The 21,256-nt window shown below is 42.5% G+C and overlaps 1 protein-coding gene across 7 annotated transcripts in view; it reads right to left on the minus strand.

Moving 5' to 3' along the window:
* Positions 1–21,256, minus strand: part of CDH4 (cadherin 4) — an 806,167-nt gene that overhangs the window by 265,586 nt on the left and 519,325 nt on the right. The window lies entirely within an intron of this gene.

A 21,256-nucleotide genomic window follows, 5' to 3' on the forward strand; every position in this document is an offset into this window, starting at 1 on the left:
ACCGGAATTGCCCTGGGGGAATTCTCCATGACTGTGGGGATCAGCGTTTAAATATATGGAGTGAATGTGGCCCTGGTCTTTTCTTAGCTCCAAGATTGTCACTTCCCATCTGGTTTCCTTCCTGGGAAAGTCTTTGTTTCCCAGCATGCACTGGTAAATGTTTCGTGACTAAGAATGCAGCAAAACGTCTCTGTCTGCCTCTCCCCGCCCACATAGAAATGATGCAAGTGGGAGGTAAGGACTTGTTTACTTCTCAGATATACGAACATGCATGAGTGGACACAGCGAGCGAGAGATTCATTATCTCCTCCCGCTATATTTTTCTTCTACCTTTCCTTCCATTTTCCTGTTCACGGGGGCAAGCTCCATGAATCAGCACTGTGACTCTCCCGCACACCTCCAGCTGTAAATCTAGGCACTGTATGATTCAGCAGCATGTGGATGATGAGCTTGGGTGTTTGTGCACAGATATTGCACATATGCGATGCTCACCTCTCCTGCCTGTGACGGCTGGGCCAGAGTCAGTCCCAAAGAGAAAGTCTTGCCTTCCCTGCAACAGCATTCCTGAATAAGGATGCTCAGCTGTTTATTTTTTCTTTTCTTTTTCCAAATAATCTTTACTAGTTTTTCAATTAGATACTCCACAGACACATATTGTATTACATTTTACATTTAGACTTGCTCTTCAGAGCTGATTTCCCTCCCTCCTTCTTCTGGTTTTTTATATCACATATAATTTTACCGCATTATTTTCTTCCATTTTATATATTGTTATTCATTTTCCATATTTGTACATAGTGTATCAATAAACAAATAAGTCCTCACGTTTATACAATTCTTGTCGTCTGTCTGTATTCATTTACCACTGCTAGTTATATTAGTTTCCTTATACATTTTGCTTCTTATTATTTTCTTTATCCATCACTTTTCTTAATCTTTCCCGTTATGAGGTTTGTTTCCAATTCTACTGGTTTTACTATTTCATCTTATCTTTCCTATATACAACATAAATTTTTCTCATTCTTTTTGAAATGTTTCATCGCCCTGTTGTTGAATTTTCCCTGTTAGTTTGGCTATTTCTGCATATTCCATTACCTTCTGTCGCTTTTCTGTTTCTGTTTCTTTCTTCAATCAGTCTGTATTTTAAAGTGAACTAATCTGATTTTAAGCCAGCTAATCTAATTCCTCGGCTAATATGTGGATCAAGAGACAGTCGTCCTTAGGTTCTCGCACATCTCTAGCTTTTCTAGTGCAGTTCTTGGCTAGCTCCCTGCTCCCAACAATCCATAATACTCCTGTCCATCCAAATTGTGCGTGGCAACAGGAACAGGAGGAGTTATTTGATTTTGCTCGCTTTTCAGTGACCTGATTCCCACTTCTTGGACCAATATACACACTGACCTTCAATATTCAAACTTCTCTGAACTTTGCAATGCCGTTCTCCCACCAAACAATATGTACAACGTGAACTATATTGGCGGGGGGGACGGACATGTGCATTGAAACGTAATTCGTGGGAATAAATGCATTATATTAGGGGAAATTGCTGAGCCTGGACAGCTCAGTTGGTTAGAGTGTGGTGCTGATAATGCCAAGGTTGCAGGTTTGATCCCCGTATGAGACAGCTGCATATTCCTGCTGCATCGCAGGTGATTGAACTAGATGATTCTCTTACAACTCTTATGTTTCTATGAGTGTGTTGGCTAAAACTGCATACAAAATAGATCAGCAAAAAGATGCTGATGATATTTTCCTGAGCTGTTTTTTTTTTAATCACAACTTTCTCTGAAAGTGTGAAATAAAATTTAAGATTGAATGAAAGACGAGAAACCGAGAAAATGAAAAGTGACAGATTCATCCATCCCTAGATGGGACTGAATCCATCCTGTCCTGTTTCCATGTGAAATCTGTGCAGAAATGCAGTTATTTCTGCAACAAAATAAAATAAAAATAATAAATATTCTTACAAAGCTGTCCAAGGGCTGCAGCTTTGCCTCTGATTCCCCCCCCCCGCCTTTTTAAAAACTCCAAAGCTAGTTGATCCAGACTGTGGTCAGCTGGCTGACCTGTTTTGGAGCTTTTTGTAACGAGGCAAAGAACCAGTTACCAGACAGGAACAGCTGTGTAGCCCTTGGAAATACAGGACTGTGGATTCTGAAGTGAACCAAACCTATGATCTGCCTGGACTGAATCAGGTTAGTCTGTTTTTGAATCTGATTCCTGCAGATTCATCTCCCATTTCTCCTCTGGACCCAGTGAGTGTATCTGGAAATGTAATTTGTGACTTATTTTTCATCTACCACACCCAGAAAACACACACCCTTCACTGATTTCGGTAGGATTGCTTTAAATGATTTTATCCAAGTCTCCAGTCAGAGAAATAAAGAGTGAATTTACCCAGTGGGGGAGGGGGAGCATAGGGTGTAATTAGCACCCTCTCTTTGATGAACAGGTTCCCACATCTTTAAGTGAACCTGTTTCCTGCCTCCAAAATGGTGTTTGATGTTGCTAATACAGGGAGGACTTCAATATCAGATCACATCAGTGCAGAATACAGGTTTTTTAAAAAAGGAAATGTTTATTAACCTGGATCAGAGAATAGCCTTAGATCCTACATTAGCATCTCCATTGACTCTTAAGTATTTTTACCCAAATTTTACTGCTGGAAAAAAAGGAAGGAAGTTTGAAATACTTCTCCATCTTGGCTTCTGCCATTCATTATATATTTGGCAAGGACTCATCAAATCTGGTGGGATTCCTCCTTTGGCCAAAGGCTGCATGCTTCTGAATTCCAGTTGTTGGAAACTACAGGACTTTCCTACAGAGGAAGGGCATCAACAGTGCTGGTAAGCTTTTCCTATTCCCACCGGGGTGATAAATGCAATGGTGTGCTGGCTGCATTCTTCTTTGGGGTGGAGGTTCTTAACTTCAATGGGTATTCATGCGCCTACCAGTTGGGTGCACAGCAAAATGTTCTCCCTCTCCAAGGCTATAGAATGCCAGTGAGTCACAGTGATTCCATTTAATTTGATTGAGAGATGAGTGAGGTGTAGGGGTCATTTGCAAAAATCAAGAGGTCTCAGGCCTGTTGAAAAGACAATGGGAACACCCCACTGGTCGAAGCTAATGGAGAGCAGCTAGGGGATGTCTGCTGATTTCTTACCCTGGGTGACTCAGCCTCTGTGACTCAACCTCCCAAATGGAGGTTTGGGAGTGAATGTACTTAGACAAATAGGAGCCACTGCTGATCTCTTCCAAGCCTTGTTCCTGAGGTAGATTGTTATTTACCCCTTGTTGCTGATGCAGATCTTCATTTTCCCCTTCTTCCTCAGTGGGGAGGAGAGCACCATTTTGTAGTTTGCCTCAGGTGCCAAAATGTATTGGGCCAGCCCTGTTTAGAACGGCGGTAGGACTCACCGTCTTGGTGACAATATGCTATGCATTGCCACTGGAAAGTTTAAAGGGAAAACACTAGAATATTGCACTGGAATGCAGCCTAAGGCTTCAGTCCTACCCTCCCCCCTTACCTGGGAGTGATGATGATGATGATGATGATGATGATGATGATATTCCCTGCCCATCTGGCTGGGTTTCCCCCAGTCACTCTGTTTAAGCTCCACCAAATTCAGTAGGACTTATTTCTGAGTAAACATGGTTAGTATTATACTGCACTACTGTTTTCTGCTTTCGGTGATGTCTCAAGAACCTGCCCAGCTCCCATATGATTTCGGTTCCTTGTTCATCCGAATGTGTTACAGAATGTTGAAAAACCTGCCATATATCTCCTCAACCCAACTTGCTTCCTCTGAGGATTCCTACTGAAAACACACTAGCTTCACAGTGAGCTTACTTAATAGGATTCAAGTGGCCTTATCTGGATACCCTGGCATTATAGTTCTTAAATCATTGCTACACTGGCTATTCTGACCAAGTCAGAGGGAGCTGAATCAAGGCTTCAAAAATTAACTCACTTTGGATGACATGCTGAAGACTCTTGAACACTGAATGTGCAGTTACAGATAGGTAGCCGTGTTGGTCTGCCATAGTCAAAATAAAAAAATTCCTTCCAGTAGCACCTTAAAGACCAACTAAGTTAGTTCTTGGTATGAGCTTTCGTGAAGAAGTGTGCATGCACACGAAAGCTCATACCAAGAACTAACTTAGTTGGTCTTTAAGGTGCTACTGGAAGGAATTTTTTTATTTTGACTGAATGTGCAATATGCATCAACATGGCAGCTGTGAAGAGTAATAATAATAATAATAATAATAATAATAATAATAATAATAATAATTTATTTCTGCCCCACCCATCTGGCCAGCCACTCTGGGCGGCTTCCAACAGAAGGCTAAAAATACATTAAAACATCAGTCATTAAAAACTTCCCTAAACAGGGCTGCCTTCAAATGTCTTCTAAATGTCATATAGTTGTTTAATTCTTTGACATCCGATGGGAGGGTGTTCCACAGGGTGGGCACCACTACCGAGAAGGCCCTCTGCCTGGTTCCCTGTAACTTCACTTCTCACAGTGAGGGAACCGCCAGAAGGCCCTCAGAGCTGGACCTTAGTGTCCAGGTTGAACAACGGGGGTGGAGATGCTCCTTCAGGTATACAGAGTGTAAGGTGAGCCTTTTAAGATCCTGACACAACTATACCTGGGAGAAGTGGGGAATAAATCTGATTCAATCCACATTTTAATGCAAGCCGACCTAATTTGCACTTCTCAAAGCAACACATGGTTCAAAATGTAGCTATCCTTCAAAAACACACTTCTCAACATTATGTGATTCATGGAGGGTAACACTATCAGCAGCTACTAATCATGATGGTTATGCTTTTCCTCCATGGTTGGAAGCAGAATCAGGGTTGCTTCCGAATACCAGTTGCTGAAAACCTCAGGAAGGAAACATACTCTTGTGCTCAGGTTTTGCTTGCTATGTTTCAAAAAGATTGGTCAGATTATGACTCTGAATGTTAAAGATACAAAAGTTTAATATACATAAAATGCTGTGATCAAATGCATTGTATTTAAAATGATCGTAAAGAGAAGTTTAAATTAGGTGGGAACTTTTTACTTGAGCTAATACAGTAAAGCCAAGCAGCTATCCCCAGCAGGAAGTTGAAACCTGAGAAACTCCGCTGCCTTTGCCTTGTGAGAAGCCAGCAGAAAGATCACCAGATCAGATTATTGGGAGAAGGAGCTTCCAGAATAATTGAGGCTCTCTCTGGGATCAGAGAGAGATGTTCCTAGGCTGTATTAAAGGAATGAACAGCTTTGCCTGCAATACATTACTTTGTTCTTAGTAATGTTCAATTGCAACTAGTTTCAAGACTGCTCTGCAGTAAAGCTTTTGGGGGTGGAAAGCTCGTTCATTTCTACACAAAGTCCAGATCAGGGATTGATTCCGCTGAACAACTATTAACACTCAAGACTCTTTCAGGGCCAAAACAGACAAGGCAGCAGCATACCTAGGCCTAGAACTCTCACCATTTCCCCCTAAAGCTTAAGAGCAAATAGAGACAGAGGAATAAATTGGGTCAGGGCCACGTTGCTGCAGGAAGATTTTCATTTGTACCATTTTCCTGAGACTGCCTAGTCTAAATCAAGCATTCTCACCACTGCACCATACTGACTCTCAAATATCTCTGTAAGCCCTGATATGCCATTACTTGTCCTTCACAGTGTTGGTGTTGCAGATCTGTGGGTGCTAAATGGTTGGGTTTTTATAACTGTTGGGATTTAATTAGAAATGGTATGTAAGGATGGAGGGATAGCCAGACCCAAGTGTGTATATGGGGTGGTGAGAAGTGTGGTGGACCCACTCATAATCAGCACACGTAAAAGCTAGTTAAATAGGCGTACTTGCTGGGCTGTGTATTAGGGCAGTCATCCTAGCAAATCAACAAGTGTTAATTGAAAAGACTAATTTCCTTGTGAGGTGACTGCCTGGGGGGATAGACCATTCGAAGTTCAAAGCATCAAAAGTGCTAAGTGTGAATAAGGTGTGGAAAGCTAATCCCCTTTGAGGTAATGAGCTTTAGCACATCAAAGGAGGGACCTTCCTCTGGGTTATAAAAGAGGCCAGAACTTAGGCTAGCAATGGAGTTATGGGATTGGAGTTGGTGTGATGCAACCAGGAAGCAGAGATGGAATAAACTGGTGCTCTTTGGGATGATGATGCTGTGAGCCCCTCCAGTGGAGGTTGTAAAAAAGGCAAAGGTAAGGGGACCCCTGACCATTAGGTCCAGTCATGGCCGACTCTGGGGTTGCGGTGCTCATCTCACTTTATTTGCCGAGGGAGCCGGCGTACAGTGGCCAGCATGAGTAAGCTGCTTCTGGCGAAACCAGAGCAGTGCACGGAAACGCCATTTACCTTTCTGCTGGAGCGGTGCCTATTTATCTACTTGCACTTTGATGTGCTTTCAAACTGCTAGGTTGGCAGGAGCAGGGACCAAGCAACGGGAGCTCACCCCGTCGCGGGGATTCAAACCACCGACCTTCTGATCGGCAAGTCCTAGGCTCTGTGGTTTAACCCACAACACCACCCACGTCGTATATATGTGTGAATAAACCATATATCATTAAAAACGCTATAGCCTCCGTTATGCCTAATTTTCCAAAGGAAGCACAAATGCTGGGTAAGTGCCTGAAACCATTGAAGTCTTGCACACCACTTGGCAGAGATTGGGGTGCTGTTTAACAGCTAGGTATTCTTAGCCTCCCGTAAGCCAAGTCGCAATAAGACAGAGTGCTATTGATGCAGATGTGATAATGTTATGATCACATGCCCTGAAGTGGCACAATATTGACACCCTCCCTGGCTTTTAGATTTCATGATTTGGATTTCGGTGTGGAAAGGAGGATACAAGAGGCTTGAAAATCAGTACGGCTCCTTCTCTAATTACTGATTAATCACAAGTGAAGGTTGCTTAAATAATGATTCATGGGGAGAAGAAGGAAGTCTCATTAAGAACAAGAGGTTAAGAAGAAAAGGAAAAAAATCCCAAGACGTGTGTTTTTACAACTCTATGCAAAGAGAGAGAGAGAGAGGCCAAAATGTAGTATCAGCACATTATGAAACAGGAAACTATTGCCAAGATTTAAATTGTGCATTCATGTCTAATCATACAGCGTAGAGGAAATGTTCTCTCAAAAGCGGCAGGTAAACCATAAGATGTAATTGAAAGGGAACGACAGAGAAATTCTTTTAATGGCTTCAGAAATACATAATAGTGTCACTGTATCCCCAAGACGCTTTACAAGGCCTAGCAGCTGTTTCGTAAATTCTGAATTGCCTCTTAAAAAAAAAAAAAAGATCTAATGTGCAGAAAACTGTGCCATAAACATAATGCTTGATGCAAAATTATTTGGTAGAACCTAGGCAGTTGTTTTAAAGCGTGCATCGATCTTTGAGCTCCTATTTAAATGCCCGCCTTCCTGCAAAGCCAGATGCTACCCTGTAGTGCTTTCCTGCCATCAAGCTGAATCCATATGCTTGCTAGGTGTGTGTGTGTGTGTGTGTGTGTGCTCGCGTGTGCACATGTGTGGATGTGTACCTTTTCACTCGTGCAAAAGGCATTGCCAAGCTGTACTTTCCATCAGCAACAGAAATCTCTTGCCTCGCCTCTCTAAGTTCTCCTCTGTCAAATGCATAAATAACTATTACAGCCTCGGGAAAATGATTTATGTGCTGATGATATCTGATTCTTTTTGCCCCTAAATGATTTTGTTGTTAGATGCTGCAGAATGCTATTACCAGTAAGTAAATTGTATCATCAGTTTCCTCTAAATCACAATCCTCCCCTAATACACCCCCCCCCACTGCCACTCTTTAAAATATATGCAAACATCCATACAACTTTACACACACACACTCACACGTGTAGATCTATAATATTTCAAAGAATGGTGCTGCTTCCTTTGTAGCTTCCTATGCCAGGGGTCAGCAAACTTTTTCAGTAGGGGGCCGGTCCAATGTCTCTCAGACCTTGTGGGGGGCCGGTCTATATTTTGAAATAAAAATAAAAATGAATGAGTTCCTATGCCCCACAAATAACCCAGAGGTACATTTTAAATAAAAGGACATGTAAAAACACACTGGTTCCTAACCCACAATAATACTACAACCAGACTTAACACGGACACTGGCACCAGAGCCTGCAATAAACCCAGATGCCAACTTTGCTGCCACATACACCCGGACAACACCATTACTGGCCCCAACAACATCACACAACATCTCGGGACTATTTAATTGCTCATCGTCTAACATTGTGTATGCCATCAAATGCCAACAGTGTCCTTCAGCTCTCTATATTGGACAAACAGGCCAAACCTTACGCCAAAGAATAAACGGACATAAATCTGACATCAAGAATCACAAAACAGAGAAACCAGTAGGAGAACACTTCAATCTCCCAGGACATTCTATACAAGATCTCAAAGTAGCTGTTTTACTACAAAGGAATTTCAGAAATAGACTGGAAAGAGAAGCTGCTGAATTGCAACTCATTACCAAACTTAAAACCATGGAGAGACCTGGTCTGAACAAAGACATTGGATTCTTATCTCATTATACATGACTAAGCCATTTTTCTCCTTCTCACCCCTTGCCTTTTCCTGTAAGACCTATTGCAGTCGTTAAGAGTCGTCAACAGGCTCATCTTAGCTATCTGCCAATCTCCCATTCCCACCACCCTTTTGAGTAATACCCCTCCCCACCTTCTCACTATATAGAAGGATCTGGCAACTTCTGTTTCAGTGTATCTGAAGAAGTGTGCATGCACACGAAAGCTCATACCAATAATTAACTTAGTTGGTCTTTAAGGTGCTACTGGAAGGAATTTTTTTTATTTGTTCTGAGCATGTGATGAGGTGGAAGATATTGCTGGAAATACCTTTGGCTCTGGAAATCCAAGCCGCTATAACAGGCATTTTCACGCATCTGCAGTGGTTGGCTTCTTCATCTTAGGTAGAGTGGTACCATAGGTTACATATGCTTCAGGTTACATACGCTTCAGGTTACAGACTCCACTAACCCAGAAATAGTGCTTCAGGTTAAGAACTTTGCTTCAGGTTGAGAACAGAAATTGTGCTCTGGCGGCGTGGCAGCAGCAGGAGGCCCCATTAGCTAAAGTGGTGCTTCAGGTTAAGAACAGTTTCAGGTTAAGAACGGACCTCTGGAACGAATTAAGTACTTAACCCAAGGTACCACTGTATTCAGTATTGGGCTACGATTTTTATTTCTGGCCAAAAAAAAAAAAAAAAAAGTTTAGTAAACAACCATAAAGGTGCACTTGTCAGCTAAAACCCACTATGAACTATCAGAATAATAAGATGAGGTTCATAAAGTGAAGGATTTGGAGGGGGAAGATACCCTCCCTGCTTTGTCAGAGGAATATTAAAAGGTGCTTATTTGTGTCGCAAAGGTTTCTGAAAAACGGGTAGACGATGCACATGCATTCTCTCTCACACACACACATCCACCCCTCCAATTTTAGGTGCCTGAAACCTCCTTGACAGCTCCACTGGGATAAACACCCATTTCTGAGCAAACAACAGAATGCCTGTAAAGACCGCCTTGAGACAGTCACCCAAATTGTTTAGTTACCCAGATTGTCATCAGCGATTGTCTAATTATACAGATTTTGTTTAACAGAGGTTCCTAACAAGTGTCTGTCAACTGGAGCAAATTAGACACAAATACCAAATGCCATCAAAGACATGATCAGCTGTCCCTCGGGAGTTCTCATCAAAAATCGAAATGCCGAGAGAAGGATTGTATCCCCAGTTCGAAGGAAGTGTTAGCCAACAACGCTCCTGCGGCTCATTCTTGAAACACAGACGAAACGGCACCGTTGGGTGAGAGAAGCATCTCCATAAGGATTGACATGGTGTGATACCTTTGGCTCTGGAAATCTCAGCCGCTATAACAGCTTGAAGTCCAGTGCAGTTGAAAGCAAAGAAAATGGGCTAATTCCTTCAAATTATTACGTGGACTCCAGCCACTACTTGCTCACAGTGTCTTGGCTGCAAAAACCAGAAGACCTGCTCTCTGCCTTGTGGTCTTCACCCACCTAGCTTGGGAGGGCCAAGGGACCTGATTGACTCCAGCTACAAACTCTATGGTTTTCCCAGTAGTGATGTATGAAAGTGAGAGCTGGACCATAAAGAAGGCTGATCATCGAAGAATTGATGCTTTTGAATTATGGTGCTGGAGGAGACTCTTGAGAGTCCCATGGACTGCAAGAAGATCAAACCTATCCATTCTTCAGGAAATCAGCCCTGAGTGCTCACTGGAAGGACAGATCCTGAAGCTGAGGCTCCTATACTTTGGCCACCTCATGAGAAGAGAAGACTTCCTGGAAAAGATCCTGATGTTGGGAAAGATGGAGGGCACAAGGAGAAGGGGACAGCAGAGGACGAGATGGTTGGACAGTGTTCTCGAAGCTACCAGCATGAGTTTGACCAAACTGTGGGAGGCAGTGGAAGACAGGAATTCCTGGCGTGCTCTGGTCCATGAGGTCACAAAGAGTCGGACATGACTAAATGACTAAACAACAACAACTAACTCTGGGGTTGCTAAGGCCAGAGACCACCTGAGCTATCTCTTAAGGACATGGGTGGCACTGTGGTCTATACCCCTGAGCCTCTTGGGCTCGTCAATCGGAAGCTCGGCAGTTTGAATCCCCATGACAGGGTGAGCTCCCGTTGCTCTGTCCCAGCTCCTGCCAACCTAGCAGTTCGAAAGCATACCGGCATGAGTAGATAAATAGGTACCACTGTGGCGGGAAGGTAAACGGCGTTTCCATGCACTCTGGTTCCCGTCATGGTGTTCCGTTGTGCCAGAAATGGTTTAGTAATGCTGGTCACATGACCGGAAAGCTGTCTGTGGATGATTGCCGGTTCCCTTGGCCTGAAAGTGAGATGAGCACCGCAACCCCATAGTTGCCTTTGACTGGACTTTACCATCCAGGGATCCTTTACCTTTTTTACCTATCTCTTAGTGCAGACCCAGGTCATTGAGCTTGAGCTTCTATAGCCACTACCCAGCATGAATCACCAATGGCTGCAACAGCAGCTGACATGTTCTATGTTTATAATGCTTATTCTCTCGCTGATTGTGCTGTTTTAAATGTGCATTTTGTATTTGACTTCCTTTAGTAATGTTTTCTTTTGAAATGTTTAAGATAAAAGGTTTTTTTGTTTTGTTAACTTTGCTCCATTAAATGTGCATTATGTTGATGACCTCCTTTGTAATATTTTACTTTTGGAATCTTTTAAGATAATTTTAGTTTCCTGCTAATGATTATTGCTTTGAATGCATACTTTATATTTGACTTTCCTCAGTAATGTTTCATTCTGGATTGATTCGTTTGATGTTTTTATGTAGGTTGTAGATAGCTTTGAGATTTTTTCCTTTAAAATGTAAGGTGGTACCATTATTATTATTAGAATTTATATACCGCCCTATGCCCGGGGGTCTCAGGGTGGTTTGCAGAATAAAATCAAGATATAAAACCACAAAATACATAATAAAAATTAAAACAACAACCCAATAACCCACCCCCACAAAAAAACACACACATTTTAAAAGGGCATAGGATGTAAATCAGAACCAAAGGCCTGGTTAAAAAGGAACGTTTTTGCCTGGTGCCTAAAGGTGTATAATGAAGGCGCCAGGCAAACTTCCCTGGGGAGAGCATTTGACAGGCAGGGAGCCACTGCAGAGAAGGCCCTGTTCTCGTGATGCCACCCTCTGGACTTCTCAAGGAGGCGGCACATGAAGGAGGGCCTCAGAAGATGATCTCAGGGTCTGGACAGGTTCATATGGAAAGAGGTATGTGGATGACGATGATGCCCATTTTTTGCTTTATTTTTTAAAAAATCAAAAAATCACCCTACTTTTCTGCTCAGTTCAGTGCCACCCCCGCCTCTCGTCTTCTGTTGTTTGTTATTGTTGCGGCGCCCCCTGCAGTGCCCTCTCGGCTTGGCACCCAGTGCAGGTGAAGTATTCCTTCCCCCTTTAAATTCACCTCTCCCCTGAGATGTGGTCCTCCCTTTTAGACCAAGTTGGACCCATGGTTCATCTAACTCAGTATGTGTCTACATTGACTGGCAGCCCCTCTTTCCAAGCACTACCTGGAGATGCCAGGATTGAAGCTGGGGACCCCCCCCCGCCCCCGCATGCAAACCCCTGAGCTATGTAGGCTCTTCTTATTGTTTGCTCGAGGTGGTTAGATTGGTCTCAACTAGGGCCAGGGCCTTTTCAGTACTGGCCCCGACTTGGTGGAACGCTCTGTCACAAGAGACTAGAGCCCTGCGAGACTTGACATCTTTCCGCAGGGCCTGCAAGACAGATCTGTTCCGCCTGGCCTTTGGTTTGGACTCAGTCTGACCCTTATATTTCCCTCCCCTTATGGTCTTGATTTATCATCTACTTTTTGATTGAGGCTATTTTTTTATTTGAACACGGTAGTGTTCAAGTTTATCTCAAAATAGTCTCTCAGGGTTTTTTGGGCCTTCTTAATAACCTCTTGATCTCTAAACAAGGTGTCATTCATCCTCCATCCGAAGGAACTGGTTGGTGTTAGTTTCATCTCCATTTTCACGGCATTATGGTCGGAGCACGTCTTAGGGCAGATCTCTACTTTTCGAGTCTTAGGTGCCAGTCCTCTAGTTACCCAGATTTGGTCAATTCTTGTCCATGTCTTTTGGGCTTCAGAAAAGAAGGTTCCCTCTCTGCCCAAGGGATTCCTAATTCTCCAAATATCAATCAAATCCATATTGTCAGTCAGTTCAAAAAAAGTTTTTGGTAGTCTACCATCTTTAGTAACTACCTGTCTCTGTGACTTATCCATGTTTGTGGATACCATTCCATCCACATCTCCCATCAAAATAATGTTATAGTCCAAATAATCCAACAAAGTCTCATGCAGCTTCTTGTAAAATTCAGATTTCCCCTCATTCGGTGCATATTAACCTGTATTTTAAATTGGTCGTCCCCCCCCACTCATTATGTTTTTACTGTGATTTTACTGGTGTTTGCTGCCCTGCGCCCGGCTCTGTCCGGGGAGGGCAGGGTATAAATTAAATTTATTATTATTATTATTATTATTATTATTATTATTATTATTATTCTCTCCATATTGCTTCTTCCCAGAACCTTGTCACAGTAAGAGAGACGCAGCAAAGCAGGATTCAGTCTCCTTCTGCCGCGAATTCAGTGCTAGCGAAGGAGCATTTTATGCCACGGAAAAGCAAGCAGAGAGAGACACCCGTTTGTGGCAGGTGTTTTAAGAGCTCACGCTCTGCCCACGCACAGCGCTGCAGCAATTGAAGGGCTAAATTAAATCTCTGAAGATTAAATTAATGATGGAAATCTAAAATATTAATAAATTCTAATTGAATATTCTCCGATAAATTATCGAGGCATTCTCGGCAATTTGGTTCCACTTGCGGTTCTTGGGGAACTTTCAACTGCATAAATACAGCTATTAAAGCAATTCAGGAAAAGAGGAACATTTCCCTCCCCCCTCCCTTGCTCAGACAAGAGAATTCTAAATACAAAAGGGGCTAAAATTTCCTTCAGATGATTGATTAAATGATAGAGTCTGAGACAGCTGAAATCATTAAACGACGTTTTTCTTTTCAGTCCCACTGGCTGCAGCCAGGACAGCGCAAAATCCCCATAGGTCTGAATACAAGGAAGTACAATAGGTATAATTATAATATAGTCCTGAATGCTATTGTTAAGAGGAATTCAAACGGTGGATGCATTATTCATTCCATAGTGCAAAGTACGTATGTCTAATGTCCAGTAAACAGCAGCAGTCTAGTTCTGTTGCTGATCGTCTTTTATTTGAAAGAGCTCTTAGCAGATTTCAGGGCGGTAATTTGCTCGCGGGTGGAAAAAAAACTGGAAGAATCCATGTCCGCAAGGGGTTCAAATATCAGCAATCGTGACACTGACATATTTGTGGAAAAGCAATATATCCAGCAATTGCTGGATGTGCAGAAAGCCCCAGATTCAATCTCTGACATCGCCAGGCAGGACTGGAAAAGACTCAACTAACTGGATACAACTAGTTGGTCTCATCACCAGAAGTCCTATGCAAGAGTAGTAGTAGTAGTAATAATAATAATAATAATAATAATAATAATAATAATAATAATAATAATAATAATAATTTATTATTTATACCCCGCCCATCTGGCCGGGCCTCCCCAGCCACTCTGGGCGGCTCCAAACAGAATATTAAAATACAACAATTCATCAAATATTACAAGTTTCCCTAAACAGGGCTGCCTTCAGATGTCTTCTAAAAGTCAGATAGTTATTTATTTCCTTGACATCTGGTGGGAGGGCATTCCATAGGGTGGGCACCACCACCAAGAAGTCCCTCTGCCTGGTTCCCTCACTTCTTGCTGTGAGGGAACCGCCAGAAGGCCCTTGGTGCTGGACCTCAGTGTCCGGGCTGAACGATGGGGGTGGAAACACTACTTTGGGTATATTGGGCCGAGGCCGTTTAGAGCACTTGCACAATGAGGCTTCCCCCTCTCCTCCCTTCATGCACCCCTACAGAGAGGTTGTGGAGAAGATGGGGAAGTGTGGTGTAGTGGTTAAGAGCGGTAGACTTGTAATCTGGTGAACCGGGTTCGATTCCCTGCTCCTCCACCTGCAGCTGCTGGGTGACCTTGGGCCAGTCACACTTCTCTGAAGTCTCTCAGCCTCACTCACCTCACTCACCTCACAGAGTATTTGTTGTGGGGGAGGAAGGAAAAGGAGATTGTGAGCCACTTTGAGACTCCTTTGGGTAGGGATAAAGCGTGATATCAAATCCGAACTACTCCTCCTCCTCCTCCTCCTCCTCCTCCTCTTCTTCTTCTTCTTCTTCTTCTTCTTCTTCTTCTTCTTCTTCTTCTGGCAAAGCGCTTGTCCTGGTGCAACCTTGGGGATAAATCCCACTCTCAGTCTGATGCTCCAGAGAGCTTTTGCCAGCTACTGTAGACCAGGCATGTCCAACTTTCAAGAGACTGAGGTCTACCCGACACTATAAAGAAACTGGCAGTAATCTACCAAAGTTGTTGAGCTTTTTTAGGGAGCCAAAGTTGTTGAGTTGTTGTGGGATTTTTTGAGTGAGGGGGCCGCAATCTACCACAGACCCCCTCCCAGGATCTACCAGTAGATCACAATCTACCTGTTGGATATCCCTGTTGTAGACAATACTGTACTAGATGGACCAGTTGTATGACAAAATAAGGCAGTTTCTTGTGTTCTTGCATGCATACATTTAGTCTCTCTGTTCAAACCATCTAAGTCTGTGGACGTTATCATATCTTGTGACAATGAATTTCATGTGTGGGTGTGCTTTACAATACCAATAAAAAAGAAAGATTCCAGATTCTGATGTGTTTCAAGCTTGCCGCATAATTAAATGGAGGATTGTTAGAAATTATTTTAGCCCTTCTCTTAGGAATAATCGAGTCAGGTGTCCCCAGGGATCAAAAGAATTTGTTTCTTTGCACAACTACGGCAGCTTGAGTGGTATACGCTCAGAAATGGAGGGAGGGAACAGTACCAACAAGGGAGAAATACGCCGGATTGGCAAGCTTAACCACTAGAATCAGAGATTGAGAAGAAGAAAAAACATTTTAGGAAGATCAGAAAATGTTTTTAGAATATTTGAAGAATCGTTGTAAACAGGTTAAAATGTTAGCAAGATTAGATTAAATTCAGCAGTATAAATTAAGCTGGGATAAAATGAGAAAGAAAAACACACAGAGAGTAATCAAAATATGCAGCAGTAATGGATAACTGATAGAGCAGTTCAGCAGTGGAACAGACTCCCACAAGAGGTGATGGACTCTCCTTCCATGGAGGTTTTTAAGCAGAGGTTGGATGGCCATCTGTCATGGATGCTTTAGCTAAGATTCCTGTATTGCAGGGGGTTGGACTAGATGACTCCTGGGTCCCCTCGAACTCTAAGATTCTGTGACTCTATCAACTAGAATGAACCATGGATAGGGCTAAGGGAAGTCGATGACTAATATATTAGTTTTTGGTGAATGTGAAAAATTTGTAACAGTGGAAATTATAATTTATTTATTTTTTTAAAAAAAATATTTTAGACACTGCTTCTTGGAAGGCTGATCACTTTTGACTTGTACAAAGCTCAGGTTTCAAAACCTGTTCTCTCTCTCTCTCTGGCAATGCCGTGGTCACTTCCATTGACACTTTCTGGTCATCTTGGATCACATCCATAAACCAACTGGGGATGACATCAACAATGGTGATTTCTTCATCCTTAATATTTATTTACTAACATCCTTTGATCCATATAAAGAACCTCTGCCATGGGGCACTCCAGTACAGTCATACCTTGGTTCTCAAACTTAATCCATTCCGGAAGTCCATTCCAAAACCAAAGCGTTGCAAAACCAAGGCATGCTTTCCCATAGAAATCAATGCAAAATGGATTAATCCGTTCCAGACTTTTAAAAACAACCCCTAAAACAGCAATTTAACATGAATTTTACTCTCTAATGAGACCATTGATCCATAAAATGAAAGCAATAAACAATGTACTGCAGTCACACAATTCATCAATCAGTAGCTGAACTGGGTTCCACACAGTCACAAAAAAAGAGCCGCAAAAACAAAAACTCAAAATAAATAGCAAAAACAGACAGACCTCAGTGTAACACTCAAAATCGAGATGTTCAGCTTCTGAAAAAAAGTTTGCAAACCAGAACACTTCTGGGTTTGTAGTGTTTGGATTCCAAGTTGTTTGAGTACCAAGGCGTTGAGAACCAATACAAGGTACCACTGTAAATCTACCCCATGACAACTGATGTTCTGTGCTTGTTTTCTTAAGATGCTTTCAGCAAAACGAATCCTGCCCCAGTGCCAGGGATCATACCCAGAGGCCTAAATTCACACCTGTTCCAGCCTAGCTTTTTGTCCCTAGTTGTTCCCAGGAAATGGGACTTATCGCAAGCACATTGCAGCTAGATGAGTCATTTCTCTTTCTCCCCCATTAATTTATACAGGAGTTTTGTACATTTTGTGCTGATAAGAAAGAAAGAGTTCTTGGTGCAATTCTTTGCTGTAGAAGCTGAGATTGAAGTTTCAATTACCTGTGACTGACAAAATAAAAAAATTCCTTCCAGTAGCACCTTAAAGACCAACTAAGTTAGTTCTTAGCTATCTGCCATTCTCCCATTCCCACCACCCTTCTGAGTAATACCCCTCCCCACCTTCTCACTATATAGAAGGATCTGGCAACTTCTGTTTCAGTGTATCTGAAGAAGTGTGCATGCACACGAAAGCTCATACCAAGAACTAACTTAGTTGGTCTTTAAGGCGCTACTGGAAGGAATTTTTTTATTTTGACTATGGCAGACCAACATGGCTACCTATCTGTAACTGTGACTGACAAAACAAGCATAATCTTAATCACCGTGGTGTTGGGTCCAGGTTGCATCATCAAGTTGTAACCGCAACGTGCATTAGGTACTGCTAATAATATTATCAGTTTCTGGAGACTTTACACATTTATATATATATACAATGACCACTCTGCAATCTTAAGCAACCACACACTCCTGCACTCCTGTACACCATGCAAAATGATGGACCAAACCTTGGGTTTCAAAGCATTTTGTTCCATTTTAACTTCCTTTGTTATTGGAAGCCACAACCAATTGTCCCATGGGGAACCAGTGAGAGCAGTTTGTCCAGGACCCACCAAAACTTGGAACTGGGCCATGAAGCAAATTGGATTTGGCTATATGTGAGGAGATTTCACCCCTCCCATACCCAAGAATCTCCTGATGATCTCCTGATGGTCTCTGCTGACTCTCCAGAGAGGAGGAGGCGTGTCCTGCCTATCTACTTATTCTGCCCAGTAACGTATCTGTGTGTGAGTGAGAGACAGTCAGTCAGTATATCGGAGAAAGTGAGAGTGTTAGAGATTCTAGAGATAAGATTGCTGCTAAGTGCAGCTGCAGACTCTCAGTGTAGCATTGATTTATGCTTAGAATATTCAGCTCTGTATATAGTTTTGTATCGTAGTTGTAGTTACAGAATAAAAGGAAGATATTCTACAGAGCTGCTCTCCGAGTGGTTTATACTCTGCAAGACTCTGCAAAACTCTGCTGCGCAACGACTGTATTACTGAGACAGTGAACCCGGTGCTCTCAGCTCTAAGCTGTGAGTCCACAGCACTGTGACCTGTTCCTGTGAGAAAGGGGGTCTCTGGCGGTGCTACCCAGCTCGCCCAGCCCAGTCGGGGTTGAGGTGCATGAGTCCAGTTGGTGCACTGGCTCTAGGGCGATGCTGACAATATGATGAGACCATTGAGGGCAAACGCCGGCTCCCTCGGCCTGAAAGCAAGATGAGCGCCGCAACCCCATAGTCATCTTTGATGACTTTTACCTTTTTTACCTAGGGAGAGGGAAGCTGGTAAAAACCCTTGGAGGTTTTCCCCTCCCCACTCTCCTTTTCAAATGCTCAGGAGAAAAAACAGCCCTTTAGATTTTTCAAGCATTTTAAAGCAACAAATGAAAAGCACAAATGTTTTTTAATACAAGCTGGGATGTGTGTGTGTGTTTTGTGAGTGGGAGGTTGCTTTTCCACATCACTAATTTTGACTCCGCATTAATAAATCTATATTGTCAAGCAGTTATTTCTCTTAATTGTCCATTAGCTTGAGAGAAAGCACAGCACTGACATGCACGTGATAAAACAGGTATTCTGGACAATTTTTCTTAATTGGCCATTAGCTTAGGAAAAGCTTTTACTGGCAGCCATAGCAACAGCGCACATTTGCTGCATGCAAGGTACACAGAGGTGTCTAAAAAATAAGTTTAAAAAATTAGTCTTAAAAGGTCTGCATTCAACAAGGATGGACATATTTGTCAATTTCAGTTTCTACTTTTCCCAGTCTTGCCTCAGTTCACTCCATCTCTGCATCACTTTGCAATTTATTTATATTTTGCAGTTTTTTAGAGACGTCTGCAGAAAAATTGTATGCATTTCCATGCATATTTCTTCTAATAGATGCACATACAATTTTCCTCAACATGTTCATTTCTAAGCTATTTACCCTCATGCAATGCATTTTTTTAAACATTGGTTTCCGCTAATCTATGACTTTCTGTGCACACATATCTCTAATATATGTTTTATTGTGAGCCTCCTTTGGTTGTGGGGAGCAAATGTTGAAGGATTTCAGTTTGCGAATTGGTTTGCGAACTGTAATTTTGGTAGGTTTGCATTAAGATACAAACCAAACTTAATTTCTCCTCTCTCCCCAAATCCACCTTCAGAAAAATCCACATGCCAAACACTTTCTGTGCCTTCAGCCTGACTGACCTGAAACATTGATGCATGCAACATTACTCTTTGAAGAACAGAGGATTTTCTCTAAAACGTTATTGAGAAATCCCATGCTATTTGTTGGGAAAGCCAAGATTTCCACACGGAGAATGCCTTGTTTGATTCATGCTTTGGCTCAATGACAAGAGTTAAGCTCTGCTTTAGCCGGGGGATTTTCAAGATGCACACTTTGATAGCCTCTTCTGTGACAAGTTAGCAGCAGCTGATGAACCTTAGGACTTAGCCAGGACTTTGCATTGTTTTTCCTCTGTGGCTTAACAGTGTATTACAGATGATGCTATATTACATATGATGTGGGTGTGCTTTTTTAAGAACAACAACAACCTCCCTCTCTTCTGAGTGCATAGATCTGAATACCCTAAGAATTCTCTTAGCATTAGACATTGATATTGGTAGACTTGTGGTTTCGCCTGGTGCCTTTATTGTATATTTGTAGGCACCAGGCAAATATGTTCCTCTTTAACCAGGCCTTTGGCTGATTAATATTCTGCAGCCTTTTAAATGTCTTATTTCCTTTGTTTTTATCCTGCATTTTATTCTGTGAACGGCCCTGAGATCTTATATAATGAAGGACAGTATAAAAATCTAAATAATAATTATAATTATAATTATAATTATCAATGACAAACCTAGGCAGCATCTAGATCTAAAATCAGCCCTGAGTGCTCACTGGAAGGACAGATCCTGAAGCTGAGGCTCCAATACTTTGGCCATCTCATGAGAGGAGAAGACTCCCTGGAAAAGACCCTGATGTTGGGAAAGATGGAGGGCACAAGGAGAAGGGGACGACAGAGGATGAGATGGCTGGGCAGTGTTCTCGAAGCTACCAGCATGAGTTTGACCAAACTGCAGGAGGCAGTGGAAGACAGGAGTGCCTGGCGTGCTCTGGTCCATGGGGTCACGAAGAGTCGGACACGACTAAACAACTATTATTATTTATTTATTTATAATAAAATTATTATTTTATTTTGCTCATGGTAAGGAACAAGGAGGAAGCCACAGGGCACCAAGTGTAATGAAAGAGTATGACTAAAGCAGTATCTTGAATGATGCTAATGGTATTCTTGGAATCTGCACCTGCGTGTAACATTCAGCTGAGAAGCCACTCAAGCATTGGATGTTTCTTGGAGATGATTATTTCCATTTATTTATTTAGTACAAGAACTGCAGGGGGGGGGGACATCTTTGGAGGCCCCTCTCTGGATGCTACAAGCAACTGGTGGCCCCTGGGAAAAGGAACTTTTTGGTGGTGGAGTGATAAAGATAATGTCTCTTTCCCCTCCGCCATGACCCAAAGTGGCTTGCCAAAACAGTATAAATATTAAAGCCAGTTGTAGTAAACAAAACCAATAAAAACTGTGAAATACGTCTATGTAGATAAAATACAGATCCTGCCCCACTAAAAGAGGCCACAACTACCTGAAACCTTTCAAATCAAGGACCAAAATCCCAGGTAAAGAGACATGTTTTTACCTGGCACCTTGAAATAGATAAAGATGGCACTAAGCATGGGGAGAACATTCCACAAGCAGGGTGCCACCACCGAAAAGGCCCGTTCTCATGTTGCCGCCCTCTGGACCTCTTGTGGAGGTGGCACATGAAGAAGGGTCTCAGATGACAATTGCAGGGTCTGGGTCAGTTCACGTGGGGAGAGGTGGTCTTTGAGATATTGGGGTGATAAGCCGCAACAGTCTTTATAGGTCAAAATGAGCAATTTGATTTGAGCCCAGAAACTAACTGGTAGCCAGGGTAGTCATGCCAGAATTGGTGTTCTGTGTTTGAACTGCCATGCCCTGGTCAACGATCTGGCTGTTGAATTCTGCACCACCTGCGTGGCTGCTTTTGAACCACTTTC

The sequence above is a fragment of the Podarcis liolepis genome (assembly GCF_965112155.1).
Source record: "Podarcis liolepis genome assembly, chromosome: 6".
Classification (NCBI taxonomy): domain Eukaryota; kingdom Metazoa; phylum Chordata; class Lepidosauria; order Squamata; family Lacertidae; genus Podarcis; species Podarcis liolepis.